The sequence below is a fragment of the Chrysemys picta genome, chromosome 5 (assembly GCF_011386835.1).
Source record: "Chrysemys picta bellii isolate R12L10 chromosome 5, ASM1138683v2, whole genome shotgun sequence".
NCBI classification, from domain to species: domain Eukaryota; kingdom Metazoa; phylum Chordata; order Testudines; family Emydidae; genus Chrysemys; species Chrysemys picta.
Window position 1 is genome coordinate 41,141,859 of NC_088795.1, and position 20,827 is coordinate 41,162,685.

General features: G+C 40.5%; 1 long non-coding RNA gene across 1 annotated transcript in view; it reads left to right on the forward strand.

The window, feature by feature from the left end:
- Window positions 1-19,913, forward strand: part of LOC135983609 (uncharacterized) — a 41,325-nt gene extending 21,412 nt beyond the window's left edge. Inside the window, exons 2-3 of the long non-coding RNA XR_010601317.1 lie at window positions 19,672-19,729; window positions 19,820-19,913. This is a non-coding gene — a long non-coding RNA (uncharacterized LOC135983609). The remainder of the gene's footprint in view (window positions 1-19,671; window positions 19,730-19,819) is intronic.
- The last annotated feature ends 914 nt before the right edge of the window (window positions 19,914-20,827 follow it).

Genomic DNA, 20,827 nt, shown 5'->3' on the forward strand with positions numbered 1-20,827 from the left:
GATAAAATTGAAGTGGTAAGAATTTAGTCAATATCTCAGTGAGATAGTACCAGACAGTCTAACACTTAATAAAAACACATCCCTAATGAGTGAGGCTGCACATCCGGGGTTACAAATTCTGGGAATTTGTAAGTGTTAATTTATCCCTTAGCGAGGGTGCACATTGTTTCCTGGATGCAAAATAAACATACTGAGAATTTTAGTTCTCAATAGTTTAAATAGTTTAAAAAATGGTATCTCAGGGTTACAGAATTGCAGCAAATGTGTTGCATAATGAATACCAAGTTCTACGTGTGTGCAAATACTAATGGAAATCCAAACTAATATACTGCATGTTTTGTTTCTTTCATAATGAAGTGTGAAGAACAAAACTTCCTCACTTTTTGGAAATACTTTTTTTTTATACATATTGTTAGGCAGATTTGGTTATACATGACATTACAGTATTCAGGGCTGTACAGAAAGAATACATTTGCGATATTATTGTAAAATTCTGTCCTGGTATCATATGTAGTGTAATAGTCCTGCTCGTTTGGGGCTTGATCTAATGTTCATTGAAATTAATGGAAAGATTCCCATTGACTTAGTAGGCACTGAAGCTAGCTCTTTAACTTGGATCTTGAGGATTTTTGTTTTGTTTAACAGAAGATTCCTTATATAGGGCCAAATTCAGTCCTGGAGAAAATGGCTGTCATTCCCATTAATGGGAATTCTTTCACACCTGGTCTGAATTTGGATCGATAGGGTTACAAGTTGAGATTCATAACTCACTCTTTAAAATGTCCAGAGGCTAATACCTGAGGATTGTTAGAGTAACTGATAGTGGTGGAGGAGAAAAATCAGTTTTACAAGTGGTGCATTTGTAAGTTCAGATTGGGTTTGAAATTGCATTCAGTGAAAATCAGCATTCACAGAAAACACACGGAAGAACACACCCAAGACTTGCACTACGTTTCCAAAGAAGAGTAAACGGTATTGAGAGAGGGCTAGGAAGTTATGACAAAGTGGATGTAAATGAATAAATAATTCTTTGGCTTCTGTTACTCAGATTCTGTAAGTGGCATTCACCTGAGCTGAGTAGTCCATGTACAGAGGGCTGGAAAACAGGACAGGTCTCACTGGAGTTACATGGAATGACAGCTGTAAAACTTACCGTGTTTCAGATTTGTTCACAAAATTTGAACAAATGGGGTTTTGTCTGAGCTTATTTTAAACCTGTGACCCTCTTACTGATATCTTTGGATGCGGGGAGGGCAGATCAAATCCGTAGAGGGTGAATTTCATTGGTTCATTTCAGGTTTGTTTCAAAAGATGATGCGGTGGAAAAGCACGTGGCAGGTCTTCTGAATATTTGAGTGGCTAAGCCTCTTCCATGTGATGAAGGACGGCATCCATGATGTCAATTGTGTTTGAGTATTAAGGTACAGATCTCCATAATGTCTTTTGACCTTATTCAGCAAAGTGCCTCTGACAGTAACAAACTCACAAATACATATTTATATAAGTAGCCCTACAAATCATTACCTTCATGTAGTTAGACCTAAATGCAGGCACTAACAAGTTATTTTTCCTCTTTTTTTTCTCTCTATGGCATAAGCTCCACTAGCAGTAATTTCATCTCTAAATGGAAAGCGTAGCATTATGCTATTTGATCATGCAAGCGAAATTTCCTTGGCTGCCAGTTAGACCTCAGACTTCTCTTGTGTTTGTGTGAGCTCAAGTCTTGTTTCCTCATATCTGGCTAGTACCAATTCCATCTCTAAGAGAAATAGAATTATAACTTTGCAGGCCAGATTTCTGACTGTTTGTTAGGCCAGATATAAACAAAGCACAGGCCTAAGGATTTTTTAAATTCTTTTATGGCAGCATGTCTAGCTAGTAATTCCATCAGTAAGAAGAAAATTCATTCTGTGAACAATACTAAGAATGAATTTGGTCTTATAATTGAACTCTCCTACTTTCCCTTGAAAAGGGAAAAAACAGGGAAATCAAATGCAGATCTTTCAAGTTTAATGTTGCATTAGCAGTTATGCACAAGTAAGGATACCCAAAAAGTTTAGGTTTCCAAGGCAACATTAATTCAACCATTTTATACAAGGTAATGTTTTGTGTTTCTATTTTCCTTGAAAAAAATGTAAACTTTGAAACTTGAGTTCTAAAATTCTGATGCTTAGCTCCTAAGAGTGGACCCAATTTAATGAAGCATTGAAACACTTGCTTTACTTTATGCATGCTAGTGATTGCATCCCTGTTCAGCAAAGCATTTAAGTATATGCTTTAAGCCTTTTTAAATTGGGATTTATATAGAGACTTTTTGGAGCATAAAATGGATTTAGGTGCCTAATTCTAGATAATCAAGTTGGAAAATATTAGCCTTTAATTTTGGATTTATTTATTATACCACATAGGATATGCCATGCAGATGCAAATTCTAATACGTGTGCATGACTAAGGTGTTAGATTATTGAATGTGCATACAGAGGTGTGTGTACCTACAAATATGGGCTCTTGTATGCAAAATTTTGTGCAGGCCTGAGCCTCTAAGTATTTGTGCACACTTATTCCTATATAGCAATATGATTTTAACTTTTGAACTCAAACTGTAGGTGAAACTTAAAGGGTGTAGCCACTCACAAAATCAATTCAATCAAAAATGTTGTCAAACCCCAGTGCAAAGTGAAGCTGGAAAGTCTCATGCAATTCTGTATTGCCTCTTTTTGGTGTCCTAAACTTAGTAGAACGAGACAGTCTCTTAAAAGTCCCATACCCTGATGAAGTACGTGACTCTTTAACAAACACAGAATTCTTATCTGCCAGTTAATTAAACAAACAGTAGCCATTTTTATTGGAAATTTGTCAGCATATGAAGCAGAATTTCAGCATCAAAAAACTGTTTGCCCTCATGCCAAAGAAGGCTAACTTCTACAAAATCACAAAGAAAAGAGTTTGGAGAGGGATCAACCTCCAGAAAGGTGCAGGTTTTACCCCTCAAACTACATGGAACAAAGCTGAGTTTCTAAGTTTTTGTTTTAAGGTTGGTCATTTGGAATTTTGTACATTAACCTCTATGGTGGGCTTTGCCAAGATTAAATGGTAAGACCTCTCAATTAGGCTGGGGGAATAAAAGTGCTAAAATACTTTAAAGCCCAGTGATTAGAATCTACTCACTGACCACATCCTTTTGGACAGAGAAAATTTTAGCTTGTCACTAAAAGCCGGGTGTAATCACCTTAGAGAGAGCGAAGGAATGTTGACAGACCAGACAAGTTCTGAAAGGTAAGTGTTCACTATCATGTAATAGAAAAATCTAGAATATTTTAAATCTGTGGGAAAATGTAACAGTAAAGAATTACTTCCAGATTGGTACATTGCTTCAGAAGGCAGGAGGTATAATAAAATTTCTTTGAGTTGGTTTTTAAAACTGTAACAGACCCATTCAGATGGCAAATAAGCTATTGAGGACTTGCTGAATACGTTGAATTTGTACTCTTTTGATATCATGTATACGAGTTCAGTGATTTGCTTATTTGACCAAAGTGCAGCAAAAAGACACATTTACATTGCACATTTCACTGTGTGTGTGTGTGTGTGTGTGTATGTAACTTCTCCTGTCTCTTGGAAATGGCACCATTTTAAATCAAAGTGAAAGGAAAAGAGATTGTCTCTACACATTTTGTTCTCCCTTCTTTAGTGAATCCAAGTATGACCATTTTTCTATTTTCACAAGGCCATTTGCTCTCCCCCCACCCCCGCAACAGCCTTGAGTTGCTGGCTCATGTTGAGGTTGTGATCCACCACAACTCCAAGATCCTTGTCAGCAGTGCTGCTGCCAAGCCAGTTTTCCCCTACGTGGAACTCCACTTGAAACCTCCATCCAATCTGACATCATTCCATTAATAAATGCTCTTTGTTTGCAATTGTTTAACCAATTATGTATCCACTTAATGGTAGTTCTGTTGAGCCCGCATTTCTCCGGCCCACTTATCAGAATGTCACGTGGGATTGTCAAAAGCCTCTTTGAAGTCCAGGCATATTATATCCACCCCATTTCCCCCTAGCCACCAAATCAGTTACTCAGTCAAAGAAGAAATTCAAGCTGGTTTGGCATGACTTGTTCTTGGTAAAGCCATGCTGGCTGCTCGTGATTTACCCCTTCATCTTCCAGGTATTGGAAAATTGAAGGTTTTATACATTGCTCTAGTTGATACCTGGGAAGCTAAGTCAGGCTGAGTGGTCTCTAGTTCCCCAGGATGATTTGCATAACTAAGGTTCTACTTAGCATGCATGCAGGTGGCAGAATCAGACTCAAAATAACAAGTGAGTGCAGCAAAGCTCTAACAAGGTAAATAAATTCAATGTTGTTTTAAATATATCCCTTTAGATTTGGACTTTAATCATAGTGTTTTTACAATTAACAGATTAATGAAAAAGGTTTTCATAATTTGCAAGGTACTGTGGGAAAATGAGTTTCAATTAAAAAAAATGTTTTTGAAACTGTGTGTGGATACATTTTGGCATTAGGCCTAACATGTTGGACAGGCCTTGGTGTTCCTATAGCTACTCTGTCTTGGATGGCAGGTTTTTAAACTCTTGATCACTTTCTGTAGATACAATCTGGAGCCTAGAATCATTTGGACTTGTGGTTTTATGGTTTTGCTTGCTTATTTAGCTACAGTGATTGCATTTGATGACCCACTTTTTAAAAACAAAAACTAAAAGGAAAATTTCTGCCTGAAATTCAAGGATTATTGTGGGTTTAAAAAAAATGTAGGTGAGAATTTGAGCTATTTGTGATAAACTGGGGTTTTTTACCCACAAAAGTTTATGCCCAAATAAATCTATTAGTCTTTAAGGTGCCACCGGACTCCTTGTTGTTTTTATGGATCTAGACTAACACAGCTACCCCTCTGATACTTAATATATACCATGCATGTGTCGAGGCATCCAATTTTTTTCAGGGGGAATAGTATAAATGCGAGATGCCATTGGTTCCAATGCTCAGCTCCTGCAAACACTTCCATATGTGCATAACTTTGATCACATGAGTAGTCCCACTGAAATCACTTTAGAGAAGGACGTTCCACTGGTTAGGGCAGTAGCCTAAAACGTAGGAGACCAGCATACAAGTTCCCTGTTCTATCAGACTTTGTGACACCTTGGCCTTTCTCTGCCCTCTGTTCCATATCAGTAAATTGGGTATTGTGCAGATAAATACATTAAAGATTGAGGTGCTCAAACTGCAGCGGTGGTGACCATATAAGTACCATAAGTAGACTGTACACTATTTAATCTCAAAGGGACTACTCACATAAGCATAGTTAACCATGTATGTTAGTGTTTGCAGAGTCAGGGTCCAAATTTGAAAGAGCTACATCCACACTGGCTGAGTGTTGCAACATCTAACTTAAGCACCCTGCCACACAGTGGAGTTTGCAGCCCTGAGTTGGACACCTAGATTCCCTATACAATGCAAGGGAGAGTTATTCACCGCAATGGCTATTAGCCAGGATAGTCAGGGATGGTGTTCCTAACCTCTGTTTGCCAGAAGCTGGGAGTGAGCGACAGTGAATGGTTCACTTGATGATTATCTGTTAATTCCCTCTGGGGCATTTGGCATTGGCCACTGTTGGAAGACAGGATACTGGGCTAGATGGACCTTTGGTCTGACCCAGTATGGCCATTCTTATGAGTGAGACCCACAAAAGCCAGCACACTGAGGGAGCTTCCTAGGCTAGCCAATAGGAGAGAGGTGATGTACAGACGGAATTTGAACTCTAATCTCTCACCCTCAGGTGAGTGCCAAACCACTGGACCAGTCACTCTCATGCTCGCTCTGGTCCAATGCACATTTCATTATTTATATGCAGTGGAATAGTTTCAACAGGAAAGATTGAGAAACCCACCTCAGAATATCCCACTGTCCAGTCATTGGAGTAACACGCCAAGAGGTAGGAAACCCATGTTCAAATCCCTTTTCCGCAATAGGCAGAGTGGGGAATTGAACCTGGGTTTTCCGTGTCCTGGATGAGTTCCCTAACAACTAAGGTTGTAAGGAGGCCTCCACTGCCTTCCCCTCCCCCGAATTTTGTGTGTGTTAGACAAGGTCTGAGCCTACCTACCAGATTGGCCCCTCTGGTGAGATAGGCAGGGCAGCATCTCATTAGAGGATCCCACTGGAGTTTAGGCATGAGAGTGTCACGTAGGCCCCTAAACTGAGGCCACTGTGGCATGCTTACTGGCAGAAACTTAGACCCATAGGAGACTTTCATGGTGGAAATCTAGGTGCTTCCAGGATTAGGTGGCAGCTGAGCAACTGGGTGCCTAAATGTTGGATTTAGGCATCTAATTCCTATCTTAGTCTCCTAAATCCTCCTGTGGATCTAGCCTGAAGGCAAATGTGGCTGAAATTCTCTTTTCCATTTTCATCCATATTAAAAATATGTACCGTATATAATACTTCTGGGATGTATAAAGATTTTTACATACTGTTTTCAACACCAGAAAGTCCATATAAATGCTGCATAGAAATTTAAAAATTTCAGGCTTACATTGGTTTAAACAGAAGGAATTTTAGGTGTTTTACCAATGTTACTTGAGGAAACATAGCTCACAAATAATGACTTTTCCAATATGCAGTTAAAATTGTGTGTGTGTGTGTGTGTATATATGCTGGCATGAGACCTAATGCTCTTAAAGGACATTTAGAACTGAGACCTTTTTGTGTATGTAGCTTTACAAACAAGTTGTTTTCAACTATAACCTGGGCAAAGGGAATTTTTAGCTGCCACAACACAAATATATAATATAAAAATGGTCAGGAGGAACTATCAGACCTGAGAGAAACTTCTTTAAGAAGCACTGATCTATATAGGGGGCATCAGAGGCTGTACAGAGTGTACTGAGAGGCACCAGCCAGCTTGAGTCTGCTATACCTGGGTACTCTTCCTCTGCCTTCTCTTCTTCCTCCTTTCCATTATAAACTGTCAGGTACCTTTGAATCAGAAAACACTGCCAAAATGTCCACCAGTGTCTCTCAGAAGCTGTGCCCATTTCCTGACACAGGGGTGAAAGCATAAGCAATAGAAGTTCTTCAAAAAGTACCTCCTCCATGTTTCTGGCTCCAGTAGCTGGGAGCACATTGATCAAAATGACTGCTCAGCAGGCTGTTAAAGTCCCTGTAATGTGAGGGGTAGACAGGCAAGTTTTCCCACTGTGCACCAGGGTCAAAGAGCTAGAGTGGCCATGTTTCAGGTTGGCACTAGGGCAGGGGTTCTCACAACCAAATTTTAATGGTGGCCTCCGTGCAGCCACCAACTTTTGCTTGTGACCGTGCTGACAATTTTTCCTAAAATACTTAACTTTATGCATATTTATTTATTTTTCCTAGATGTGTGTTGTAATTTATTTATGTAGGCGTTTTTCAGACTCAGTAATAAAACAGTGTACTGTGGCCTCTCTGCTTTACTGGACCTAAACAGAATAGAAACACAGATAAGGTGTATGTATTTGTCTTTTTTTGTTGCATGTACTTGTCTTTTTGTTGTTTCTTTGGCTTTTTTGGTTGCTTTTTTTTTTTTAAGAACTTGCTAGATAGTAAGTCTGCTGCTGTGAAAAATGTTTGTTTAATATCACTTTTCACAGCAGACTTACTCAGCCTCAGCAAGTCCTGGGACAAATTAACCCTGGATGTGGAGGTGGGCAGGGAGGTTGCAGGGCCCAGGGACAATGGCTGGGGTGGTGAGCCTGGAACCAGAGCCTGTGGATGGAGCCCGAAGCCCCATGGCCAAAGCCTGTCTCTGCCCCTGGGAAAATGGGGAATTTACCAGCTGCCTGCACCTCCAGTGTTTGTCTCTGGTGGGGGCAACCCCTCATGGTGGCCCTGGGAGAGGGGCCACTGCTCCACCCACCCACCCACACTCTGCAGTGTGATTAAAATTTGAAAAGGTTGTGTAGATTCTTAACATAAGAATGGCAATATTACATCAGATCAATGGTTCAGCTAGCCTGGCATCCTGTCTGACAGTGGCCGGTGTAAATGCTTCAGAGAGAATAAACAGAACAAGATAATTTGAGTGATCCATCCCCCGTTGTCCAGTCCCAGCTTCTGGCAGTAAGAGGTTTAGGGACACTCAGAGCATGGGGTTGAATCTCTGACCATCTTGTCTAATAGCCATTGATGGACCTGTCCTCCATGAACTTAGCTAATTATTTTTGAACCCAGTTACACTCTTGGCCTTTACAGCCTCCCCTGGCAACTAGTTCCACAGTTGACTGGGCATTGTGTAAAAAGTACTTCCTTATTTTAGGTTTAAACCTGTCACCTATTAATTTCATCAGGTGACCTCTGGTTTGTGTGTTACATGAAGGGGTAAATAACACTTTTTCTCCATACCATTCCTGATTTGATAGACCTCTGATCACATTCACCCTCGATCATCTCTCTTCCAAGCTGAGCAGTCCCAATCTTTTTAAATCTCTTCTCCTATTGATGCTGTTCCTATTCCCAGTCACTTTCACTGCCTTTCTCTGTAGAATTTCCAATTCTAATGTGTTTTTTTGAGATGGGGGTGAACAGAACTGCATGCAGTATTCAAAGTGTGGGCGAACCATGGATTTATATAGTGGCTTTGATATTTTCTGTTTTTATCTATCCCTTTCCTACTGGTCTTAACGTCATTAGCTTTTTTTAATGGCCACTTTGCATTGAACAGATGTTTACAGAGAACTATCCACCATGACTCAAAGATCTCTTCTGAGGGGTAATAGTTAATTTAGATCCCATCATTTTATATGTATAACTGGGATTATGTTTCTTTGCCTTTATCAACATTAAATTCTGCCACGATGAATATTCATTCTTAGAATACACCAACTATTAAAGTCAATAGAGAGTGAACATGGGTGATTTAGACTGGTAAGAAGATACAGAATTTTTTACCTGTAGGTCATTAGGCTGAATTCATCCCAGGCTCGTGTTTACTGAAAGTTGGCATCTTTGACTCTTTAGTGGTTTATATTCAATAAACTGAATGGCTTATTTTAGTTCTCAGCTGATATATATCCACATAGCCATGACTTCAATTTGCATTTTTATTTTAACATCCTAAAACCAAACCTGTTCCATATTTGGTAAACTGCACACTCAACACGTGTAGGCATCCAAATTATCTCCATATATGGTCAAAGATCATTGCAATTTTTTCTTTATTAAAAAAAGACTAGCTTGGGTGTTCAGTGATCCAAACAATGTTTAGGTATCATGGTCACATTAGAATCAATGCTATGTGTTCAGAAGTACATTCATGCAAGTGATCAAAGAGCATTTCTGTCTCCTGCCCTCTTCTAATCCTGCAGCACAGCAAGACCCTACAACTCAATGCACACAGATACCCCTGTACCCACACCCAGCTTCATTGTCCGCAATGTCTGAATGCAGTCAGTTGCATAGTCAGGGCCTAAGTGAGCTAAGCTCACCTGTTATTACCATGAAGTGTTTCATGGATGAGGAACACTACTTCAGTGCCACAGCATAAAAGTCTCAGGGTCAGATTTTTAAAGGCATGCCCAATGGGACTTAGGTACCAATGGTGGGCTCCACAAAGGTACTTAGGTGCCTAAATCCTGTTTTCAGACATCACTGTGATCCACAAAACACCCTCTGTTATGTCTAGCCCTGTAGGGGGCTGAAGTTATTTCAGTAAAAGCTCGCTGGCCGCCTATGTGTCTCCCTCCGAGCACGTGCCCTGCAGCCTCACTCTAGGCACCCAGGCAGCTCTCTCCTGCCTAAGTCCCAGAGTGATTTACAAACCAGGCAAAGATAGTTGGGCATTGGGCTACCTAAATCTCGAGCAGGGCCTGCACCAGTAGGCATATTCAGAAGCTACTTAACTCCTCAAATGACCACTGGGAGGAAAGGCAGCAGTTAGGGTACTTACCGAGCATGCTGGAGATCCTTGGTTCAAGTCCCTCTGCCACCTGATGAAAAGGGATTTAAAAAGGGGTCTGCCACCTCTAGAGGTGTGGCTATGGCTCACGAGGCAGTTGACTATTCTGTTGTGGGGCTCGCTCAATCTTGCCTATTGAAGGTGCCAGAAGTATGCCTTGTTCTTTTCGACTATTGAAGTTATTCCACTTCAATTCAGTAATTGAATAATTAAATAGTACTTGGACCAGAGAAAGAATTGGAATGACTATAGCTGAGTGAGCCCCATTTGTGACTTAGGCAGGTGAATGCCTATCTTCTCCTGGTTTATGAATTACAAGCAGTGATAGACACCTCAGTGTAGCCCAGTTTTAGGTGTTGAACTCTGAGAGAGTGGTGAAGCTTAGTGCACGCCCTTCTTGTCTGCATCTCCCACTGGCTAGCTTAGGCAGCTCCTTGACTAACAACTGGCTTTATGGATCACGTTCTGAGGCACCTACCTCTTCCCCAATTCATTGCCTTGGCGTCTAACTCAGGCTTTGTGGAGTACAGTGGTGGTCCTGTGATTTTTTTTTTCCCTCCCTCCTCCAAGGCTCCTGACAGGTGTGACACAGCATTGCAACAACTGAGTCCCTAAGCACTAGGCATTTTTAAACATCCTACTAGGCACCTATCTGCATCTATAGGTGCCTAAATAATTTTAAAAATCTGGTCCCTTACCCTCGAGTTTCATCTAAGTGAACCAAGAAAGAGTGGAGAGTTTGCAGCCTTTGTAAATGGAGAGTAGACTTTGATTTTTCTTTCCAAAATACCTGTAGGATTTCAGCCAATGTAATTTTAGTTTCTAATGCACCTGGATAGAAAGCCCTGTCAACTCTAAAATCCAGCAAGTGTTTGTAAAGTTTGAAGGGCTCCATGAGTTTTAAATATTTATGTATATTATAGATTTAATATTGGTCTACACATTTTGTTACAAATGGTTTCAGTTTCAAAGTGAACTAAGTGGTATAGCAGCTCAAAACATATTGGACTGATTTAAAATATTAATATCCACAACTGGCAATGAATAAAAAAGATTTACCCCTGATTTAGTGAGTACGATTTCTGACAGTCCTTACTTTTCAAAATACAGTAAAACATATTGTATATATTTGGTTAATTTAAAATAACAAAACAAAAATGACATGGGATTCTAGACATTTTTTTCTGTTGCAGCAAACAAGTGTTTTTCTATGGAACAAAAACTCTGATTAAAAAATAATCCCCTAAATGCCCTTTTCATGTCCCAGTGTGTAGCCAGTTTGCTGAACTTTTACTTTCTCTAATTAGATAAATCAGAGCTCCTGGTGGAGATCTAAAGCTGAAAGTGAAATTGGTTTTCAGGTCATTGCGCAGTCCACTAATGATATAGGCAGTTATTATCTTGGGGCCTGATCCTGCGAACATGAGCATGAGTAACTTTACTCAGCTCAGTCCCAGTGCAGTCTATCTGACAACTCATATGAGTTAAGGTATGCAGGATCAGCCCTTTGGTGAGGTATGACGTTTGAGACCACTAGACGTGTTTCTCCCGGCTCAAGAGCAGACAATAAAAGAAAGCAATCATGTGGAATGTAGGGTAAATTACACATAGAAAGAAACCAAATCTAGGCATATCAAGGAACTGGAAAAGGTTCAGAGAAGGGCAGCAAAGATGGTCAAGGGTATGGAATGACTTCCATATGAGGCAAGATTAAAAAGATTAGAGCTGTTCATAATAGAAAAGAGAAGGGATGGGTATGATAGAGGTCTATAAAATCATGAATGGGGTGGGAAAAGTGAATAGAGAAGTGTTACGACCCTTTGCCACAGTACAAAAACCAGGGGTTACCTGATTAAATTAATAGGCAGCAGTTTTAATATAAAAAAGAGGAAGCACTTTCTCACAAAATGTTCAGTTAACCTTTGAAACTCATTGCCATGGGATGTTTTGATGGCCCAAAGTATTATGTAGTTGTTTTTGAACTCCGTTCATGGAGGATAGGTCGATCAATGGCTGTTAGCCAAGATGATCAGGGATGCAACCCCACGCTCAGGGAAACCCTAAACCTCTGACTGCCAGAAGGAGATCGCTCCAATGGCTCTGTTCTGTACACTTCCCCTGAAGCTGTCAGAGACAGGAAATTGGGCTAGAGGGACCATTGATTAGACCCAGAATGGCAGTTTGTAAGATTTGAGAATACCTTTTGTGGTTAGTACTCTTTTTGCTTTCTATATTGAAGCTATTTTAGGGTGAAATTCTTCTGTGGTATAGGGGACTCAGCACTACAGTGGAGCTGGGCAGAAGTCTATGGATGAAGACATCTTACAGGATGCTTCCATAAGCCACATCTGCTGTGGAAGGTGTCTGCCTGTGGAAGATCAGCATGGAGGGCAGCCATCATGGGGCTCAGCCAGGGGATGGGCCATATGCTCTTTGCTTATGTGAATCCAATATACTATACCCTGGCGTGGAGGGATGGGTTAAATTCAAAACTCCAGGCTATAGACTGGATTAGCAATAGCAGGATAGGAAGCAAAGGGCTTGTACTGTAACTATGTGATATGGCCCAGGTTGTGGATGGGTGGGAATTCACCTGCACTGAACCAATTATGTGGGCTGTATGCAAGAGAAGTGAATTTTACCTTTTGGTGTCCATAAAAATGGTCAATCTGAGGGCAATACAAACTGAAGTCCTCTGTTTTGCTACAGAGGAGAACAGATACAACATGGTCAGTGGCCATCTTCTCCTCACGGCTCTGCCAAATTGCCTCTTTCCTGACCCGGAAAGACCACCTGCAGGAGTAGTTCACTGGTCTCTCTCTGCCAAGATTGTTAGCAAAGTTGGAGGTTTCTGTGAAGTAAAAGTCCATTAGCAAATGGACTGAGACCATCAACTAATTTCATAAAGGTCACTAGACAGCCATCAGATAGTAACTTTTGGTCCCTATTAATTTTGACTGGATTCAAACTAGTGAACATCTCTGTAACCCAGACCCTACGCTAGTTTCCTGCAGTATCCTGCTTCATCTTAATTATTGTTAGTTCATGAGATATTCCTCTATTTTTCTACAGTAATGCCTCAGGACCTGACCCAGAAGCACTTACATCAGGAGTCCCTCCCACAATTAGTCCCATTGACCACTACAGGGAATTAATGGCTTAAATGGAGCTACTTGCTTGAGGACTGGTTTGCAGGATTGGGGTAGAGGAGAGTGTTGTTCTTTAAACCTATTTTGTTTTGCCTTTCTTTTCACAAGCTTCACACACTTTAAACCAGAAACAGTTTCCTTTGACAGAAGCCCAAACTGACAGCTTTAGGACTTGCGAAAAAGACCTTGCTAATGTAGTGCAAAAGTTGAGACCTTTCCTAAGGGCAGGGCCAGTTACCCTGTGATGTCCTTTCATATCAGTGTACTGTATAGACAGGGATTTGAAATCTCTTTAATTGAAAAATATTTCTTTTGTTTACTAAAATAAGTTTTTTGCCTGGGGGTGAAATATTTTTTAAGTATTCTGAATTGTATTCTGTTTCTAGACAGCTTATCAGAAAGAGGAGAATAAAGCTTGTCTGTCATATTAATTTATATCAGAATAGAGAGGACTTAATCAATAATTAAAATAAAATAGCTACACACGAATGATTAGAGAGACAATCCAGACAGCTCTGACTAACTTGTAGGGATCTGCAACTGTCATCAGTGCTATATATGTATATTTTTCTGCACCTGGCCTTACATATACATACACATTGTGTGTGTGTGTGTGTGTGTGTGTATATATGTGTGTGTGATTATATAATACACACTATAGAATGTGTGTGTGGGGGTGTACATGTAAGCCAGGTGTAGGAAAAATCACCCAACCTTTATGGATCATATGGTTAGCTGAAACACCACACACAAAAGGACTTTAAGCAGCTTGGCTTTCCTTTGCTTCTGGGTGAGTGCACACCCCATGCGTCAACTCTCAGGGACAGATTGTGATCAGTCTTTGTGCAGGCACTGAAAGGAGAGAATGAAAGTGTGCTCGTTCGCAGGTCCAGTGCAAGGGCCAGTTGCCATAGCCATCCTTGTAAGCCTGGACTGCTCAGTCCTTGATCCGTCAGGGGTGGAAATCAGCTGGGGAGGAGGTCTTGGCCCTTCCCCCTCTGCTCCAACTCACAGAGTCGGGCCAAGGGTCTGAAGTGCAGGCTAGGTCATTCTAATTTAAGTGACCATATTTAAAATTGGATTCTGTATTTTGACATTTCTCTGGGAATATGTTCTGCTGGTTGTGTTTGAGTTGCTACATTGCAGAGTGTGTGTGTGTGTGTGTGTGTGTTCTCATCGGCCTCTCTGCTTTAAATCTGTTCTAACCAATTGCACACTTTCTACTACTCATCACTGTGCTACGGTTGTGCTTCCTCTGATCCTTGCTGAAGAAAAAATATTTTCCTTTTCTAATTCAATCTCTTAAGCATTGTTTTTCCAACCCCAAGTTCTCAAGAAATATGATTTCTTTTTTGAAAAAAATCTAATTAAACCATTTATCAAACTTTTCCAAGTGGGTAGAGTGACAAATTAGCCCAATCTTCCACCAACCATCTGATGGATGGGAAGATAAAGATGTGGAGGCTGTTATTTTAGCTGGAAGCTCTCTACTATATCAATTCTTGGGCTCCAGGCCAGGAGTCCCTAAGAGATGACAAGAACTAATGATGGATCTGTAGAGTTTATGCAGCGTAAGGCCTGACAGCAAGGAATCTGCCCTTATTAGCAAAGTCTCTCTGCCTTCTGCCTGAAAAAGTCTGGGTTGCTGGGGAGAGGGTTGTACTTGATGATGTTATCCTTGAATTAAAGTTATGGAAAATACTAACCTCGCATTAACTAGTACAATATATTGCTGATCAGTTTCTTTTCTTTTTTTAAAAAAATAAACCAAATGTTATATAATCACTTTTAATTCTACTGTCATATTTTAATATAATTAGAGTGAAAAATTGCTGTCCTAAAATACAGTATCTTATTTTTAAATTCTTCCTGTGGAGGACTCGTAGGTTGCTTGATGGCCATGTACAATACAAACAATAAGAGATTAACAGTGAAATCCTGGCCCCTATGAGGTCAATGAAAAGACTCTCACTGACTTCCATAGGGCCAAGATTTCACCTTAAGGGCTAGATTCTCTAGGGGGACTTAGTCCAAGTCCAACATTTAGGCATCACTGACATTCACAAAACCAGCATTTAGCTGCTGCCTAACCAAGTAGATGCCTAAAGACCCTAGATGCCTGAGTTGCCACCAGTAAAGGCCACTAGCTGCAGAGGGTGAGAACAGATCTTTGCTTGGCTCATATAACTGTCTCTTTGCTAGACAAAGGTGAGGTACTTTAGGAACCTTAAGTGCTATCAAATCTTTGCATTAAAGTATGTGACCTGTAATAGGTCTTTTATAATAACTTCTATAGAAGGCAATTGGTTTCATCCCTATGAAACCAATAGGACTTCTCCATAAAACTCTGAAGTTTTAAAAGTCTACCAAGTTGCTGATACTTATGAGGATCAGGCCTCGCTACTGTATACTCTGAATTTATATTTCAAATCACAATCCTCTTGTTCTAATCATGTACATTAGCCATTGGTGGAACTCTATTCTCTCTCTCTGTATCATCCTAAGTATTAATAATATGAATCACTCTGCATACAAATGCTAGATTCTCTCTAGAAAAATTGTTTTCTGCTGTCAACATATGGCTGTTTCACTTACAAATTTGAACTAAAAGAATCAGTCTAATTCTACCTAGTAATATAATTTCACTAGATGGCAGTGCAGAGAGCAATTATAGTACATTGTCATTTTCTTTTTTTAATTTCAGTTGGGACAGAGAAATTTTTTTTAAAGATTGTCACACGTAGGATGCAAAAGTTTTGATATGTGCAAGCTTTCTAAACCTGAAAATATTTCATGCAACCAACTCAGCAGTCCAAGTATGCAAAGGAGTATATTTAAGCTCAAAGCCAAAGGAATGGTAATTTTATGTGTGGAAGATTTTTCTTTTGACCCTCAATTATATGGTCTTGTTTAGGCTCTGTGTAGACCTTATTGTAACAGATTTAGAGAGCCTTTTTGTTCACTGATTCCACGTTAGTAATGTATATTAAAATGCTTCCATTTCAAACTCACTAACAGACCAAGGAAAAGTGATACGTTTTACACATCAAAATGATAAATGGTAGTTTAAACAGAAACTGACTGGGCATCATCTCTACACTCTCACTATTATGCAACAATATTTTGCCATAGTCAAAAATACTGCTATTAAGTTTCACCCTAAATCAATTTGTCAACAGTTTAATATTTTACTTCTCCTCATTCCAATTTCAAGTCTAGTTTGAATTAAGTAGTTTTTTTCCCTACTATGTCAGTTAAAATAAATGAAACCTATTGAAGCATCTGAATTGTTAAGAACTGTGAATATGGCATGGACAGGGCCGGCTCTGGCTTTCTGGCTGCCCCAAGCAAAAAACAACAACCCTGCAGCGCGGCCAGAGCCAGGGTGCAGGGGGACTCCCTGCCCTGCAGATGTGCCCCAGCTAGTGGGGGGAGGGAGAGGGAGTGGGGGGAGAGAGAGAAGGGGGGCGGCCAGGGCTTCAGTGGGGTGCTGCCACGTGGCCCCTCCCACCATGCCCCCTGCCGGGAGGGCTCTGCACCGCTCCGGTTGGCGGGGAGGGAAGGACGCGGGCTGCCCTGCCGGGCTTGCTGCAGGGTGCTCCCGTCCTCTGCGCCGTTGCCCCCTACAGGGTGGCCGGAGTGGAACAACAACAACAACAAAAACCGGCTGTGCTGCCCTAGGATTGGGTGGAATGCCACCTCCTACAAGCTGCCGCCCCAAGCACCAGCTTGCTTGGCTGGTGCCTTGAGCCGGCCCTGGGCACGGAGGAAATATACAAATATAATATACATGGAGGAAAAATGTCATTTGTTCCGAGAGTAAGAATGGGGCAATTCTCCCACATACACCATGGCTTAATTTGTCCCTTTGATTACACTAGCAGACCAAGAGCCAAAATCTCTGCTGGTATAAATTTGTGCAGCTCCATTGATTTCCATGGCACTGTACCAGTTTACACCAGCAGTGAATTTGGTTACAGATGTCTGATGTATACATTGTCAATACTGATGTATGGCTGTATTGACTCTTGATTGCCAGGTAAAGCTTTTTTTTTGCCTATATAAGGGTCCAAGGGTTCCTGCCCAGTTAAACCTACATGGAAAATTTTTCTGGCAGTCATTAATTTATAGTGCTACATAAACAGCTATAGAGAGTGACAAATGAGCTCTTTATGATTTTTTTTCCTCATGGCTTCTCTCAGTTAACCTTCTGAATAGCAACATGCTTAGTGGTTCACATTCATAGGATGGCATTCACTAAAGAGATCCAGCAAAAAGGTCCAATTTTATCATTCGTCAGTCAAACACAAAAATCTCTGGCCCAGATCCACAAAAGCACTTGGGTGCCTAAATCCCAGACTTGGGTTCCCAAGTCTCATTTTTAGGCATCTATTGGGATTGGGTGCAGGCAAGGTGCTCCTCCAACTACCTTCCCCGTTTCATGGATTACAAGCAGAGATGGGCTCCTCCCTGCAGCTTCAATTTAGGCACCTATCTCTGAGAATGGTAGGGCTTAGGACACACGCCTCTCATCAACATCTCCCATTGGCTAGTTTAGAAAGGTTCCCGCCTAGTGTGCTGGCTTTTGTGGATCCCATTCTAAGGTACATATCTCTCTCCATGCACTGTATAGGGAGCCCAGGCACCTAACTCAGGCTTTGTTGATCACAGTGTGGTTTCTGTGATTTTCTGGGCACCAAGAAGTTGGGCGTTGTGTTGCTCAGCATTGCACTGCCAAAGTTTCTTTGTGAATCCAGGCCTTTCTCTTCTGAAAAAGGATTATCTTTATGGAAACATTGTTTAGAAAACAGATCAGAAATATTTATTGAATCTACTAATATATATGCTACATAACTGGTGCCATCTTTAAAACATGAAGTATTAAGTGTATATGCAGTGTTGCAAACTCTTGTGATTTTTATCAGATGTTGTGGCCTTCTTAAAGTCCTAACTCCCAAATTGCTGTAATCATGAGAGAATATTTGCTTATACTTTATATTAAAAAAAAAAAAAGCCTAGCCCTCATAGATGAGTAGAAAACCTTGAAAACATGACCCAGTCAACCCTAAAGTGTAGAATGCAGAAAAGGCACCCCATTTTTTTAAGCCTCATGATTTTTAAGCCATTCTCATAAATTTGGAGGGACCAACTCATGACAAATTTGGGGTTAGCAATACTATAACTATTACAGGGGTTTCCTGTCCTGGCAGCTCAAGGTGGGCTGCTGGGGATCTAGGTGGAGTTCAAATCCTATTGCCAGTGGACTCTGACCATAACTGGAACAATAGAAGCAAACTTTCCTCACTGGGGCTCCTTGTCCCTTCCTTCCCTTTTGTCTATGGTTCCCAGACAGAACCCTGGGAAGGAAGGAAGGACAGAAAGGTGTCACGGGGACAGAACTCAACCATATTTCTGCTCAACTTCGGCTGAGTGTGGGTTTTTTTTGTTTTGACTCAGGTGGAGCAGGTGAAAACAAGGACCAGAAATGCAGCACACTCCATAGAATGCAGAGTGATTAGAGCCATGTATGCATATATGATGCAATCTAGGAATCCTTTAGTAGAACAATTGGTCTTGAAGAATTTTTTGAGTTTTATTTTCTAACAACTGAGCATTGCCTCAAGATGAAATTTAGAGGCAGCTTGGCAAATATCACATCAAGGACTCATGTCTCTCTCATGAACCCTACAATGATGGTATTTTAGGGGTGTGCGTGGAGGGGAAGTGATCCGTATGCTTCCAAAATTATGCCATCAACTAGTGTCACAAATGTTATATGCAAAATTGTAACAGAAGAAAACAAGGGTAACTGAATAAATAAGCAATAAGAGGCATTTTTAACGTTTTATGAAAAACTTTATTCACCCTCAGGAACTTCTACTATAGCACAAATACATATTTGTTTAGGGAACCTAAAAATCCCATGGATTACTGAAGAACAAAAAGTGTAGTTTGAAGCAGAGATGTCAACAGATGAATTGCAAAATCCTATAAGGGGCCTTCCAAATGGCAAATCTCCAAGGCCAGATGGTTTTAGCAATGAGTTCGGTAAATCTTTTCAGAAGCTCCTAATGCCTCAAATACTTCAAACGTTCAGTCACTCCCTTGAACAAGGAAAATTGCCCAGTTCCTATTTGGAAGTCCGCATAATAGTACTCCTGGGGGAAAAAGATAAAAATCCAGAATACTGCCGATCACATCAACCAATATCATTAATTCATGTAGAAAACAAGGTATTGGCGAAATTCTTAGCAAACTGGCCATATCTAGCCCTATCACTACTCGTTCATATAGACACATCTTGCATGGGAGAGACCAATCATATTGTTCAGTTAGCATCAAACATCATCATTGCACTATGCAAATGAATAAAAATGGCCTCTAGTATAAGATGTTGGAAAGGTGTTTACTAAGGTTCTTTACAGCTCTGCTGGAGAAATTTAATATCAGACATCAGTTTGTAGCCTTCATCTAACATTTCTACAGTAGACCATATGCAGTCCTTCATTGGCGACTGTTTCTTTAAAGATTGGCTATCCTTTGTCACTTCTGTTTGCTCATTGAACTGTCTGTAATAGGTATGAGAGATCCGGGCCATCGGAAACCATGATGAAAAACATAAAAATACTTCTGCAGGTAACTGTTTACTTTATCGTGCTGAAAGGCAAGCTTCCAGTGTCTTGAAATTTTAGACGCACTGCACTATAACTGTTGTTTGTTTTAAAGATGACCAAAACGGAGGTGCTAAACTGGGCCTTTCATCCTGTGACCGCTCTTCAATTTTCCATCCTAATGGGCTGCTCGGTGCTGCAAATATTTGTGAGTAGAAAGCACTCAGTTTAAGATAATTAGCACAGAGGGCCAGATTCTCAGCTTAGTGGAAATCAATGGTGCTATGGGGGCTTATACCTGCTGAGGTTCAGGCCCTGTCTGCAACCCTTTTTTATACACATTGCATCAAGACATTCAAAGATGGCATAATTTACATGTCTGCAGTTAGTCAAGTCAGCTTGATTTTAAAAAAAGGCGTGTCCTTCCCTAAGTGTTGTATTCTCTCCAGTTACCACCTACTTGGTATAAAAAAATGAAGCAGTTTTGTATGTCATGGAAAGAAATCTAGAACGAGCTTGTTGAAACTCCCCGGAGGGAAAGTCTGTAAATGGGCAGCTGCAATTCAGTCCGTTTGGAGCTGGGTTACATTCTACTGAAACTCAAAGCTGCTCTACATGGCAAAATACTGATGCAACTTGCTCTCCTTTTGTTCTTGCCAACTTAATTTAGGGCAAAGACATTGCCCCACCTCCTCCAGGAGATCAGACTTTCTGTCCTAGGAACTGTTTTGTAAATATGGAAATGGCAATTGGGTATGTTGGAACAACGCCAGAATTCCCGTTGACATCCTGGGTATGTGGGCATGCTCCTTTCAGTCCTCTGTAAAAACCTCTCTTTAACAGTTAATATAAGATCATGTGAGAGAGAGCTCCATTGTGAGATAAGCACAGCCCGTCATGCCTAAATCCCCCTGAATACATAACATAAATCATGGGGCTGTACAAGGCTATTATTTTTAATTTGGTAACATTAAAATAAATGGCCAATGAATATTAATTCATTTGGTTCTCCCTGAAAAAACAGTAATTATGATATTTTAATGTGCTGTTAATGTGGATATATTTCTTTCTGTCTAAACTATGCAAGATGAAGAATAATAGTAAAAAGAAATATTTACCTGGT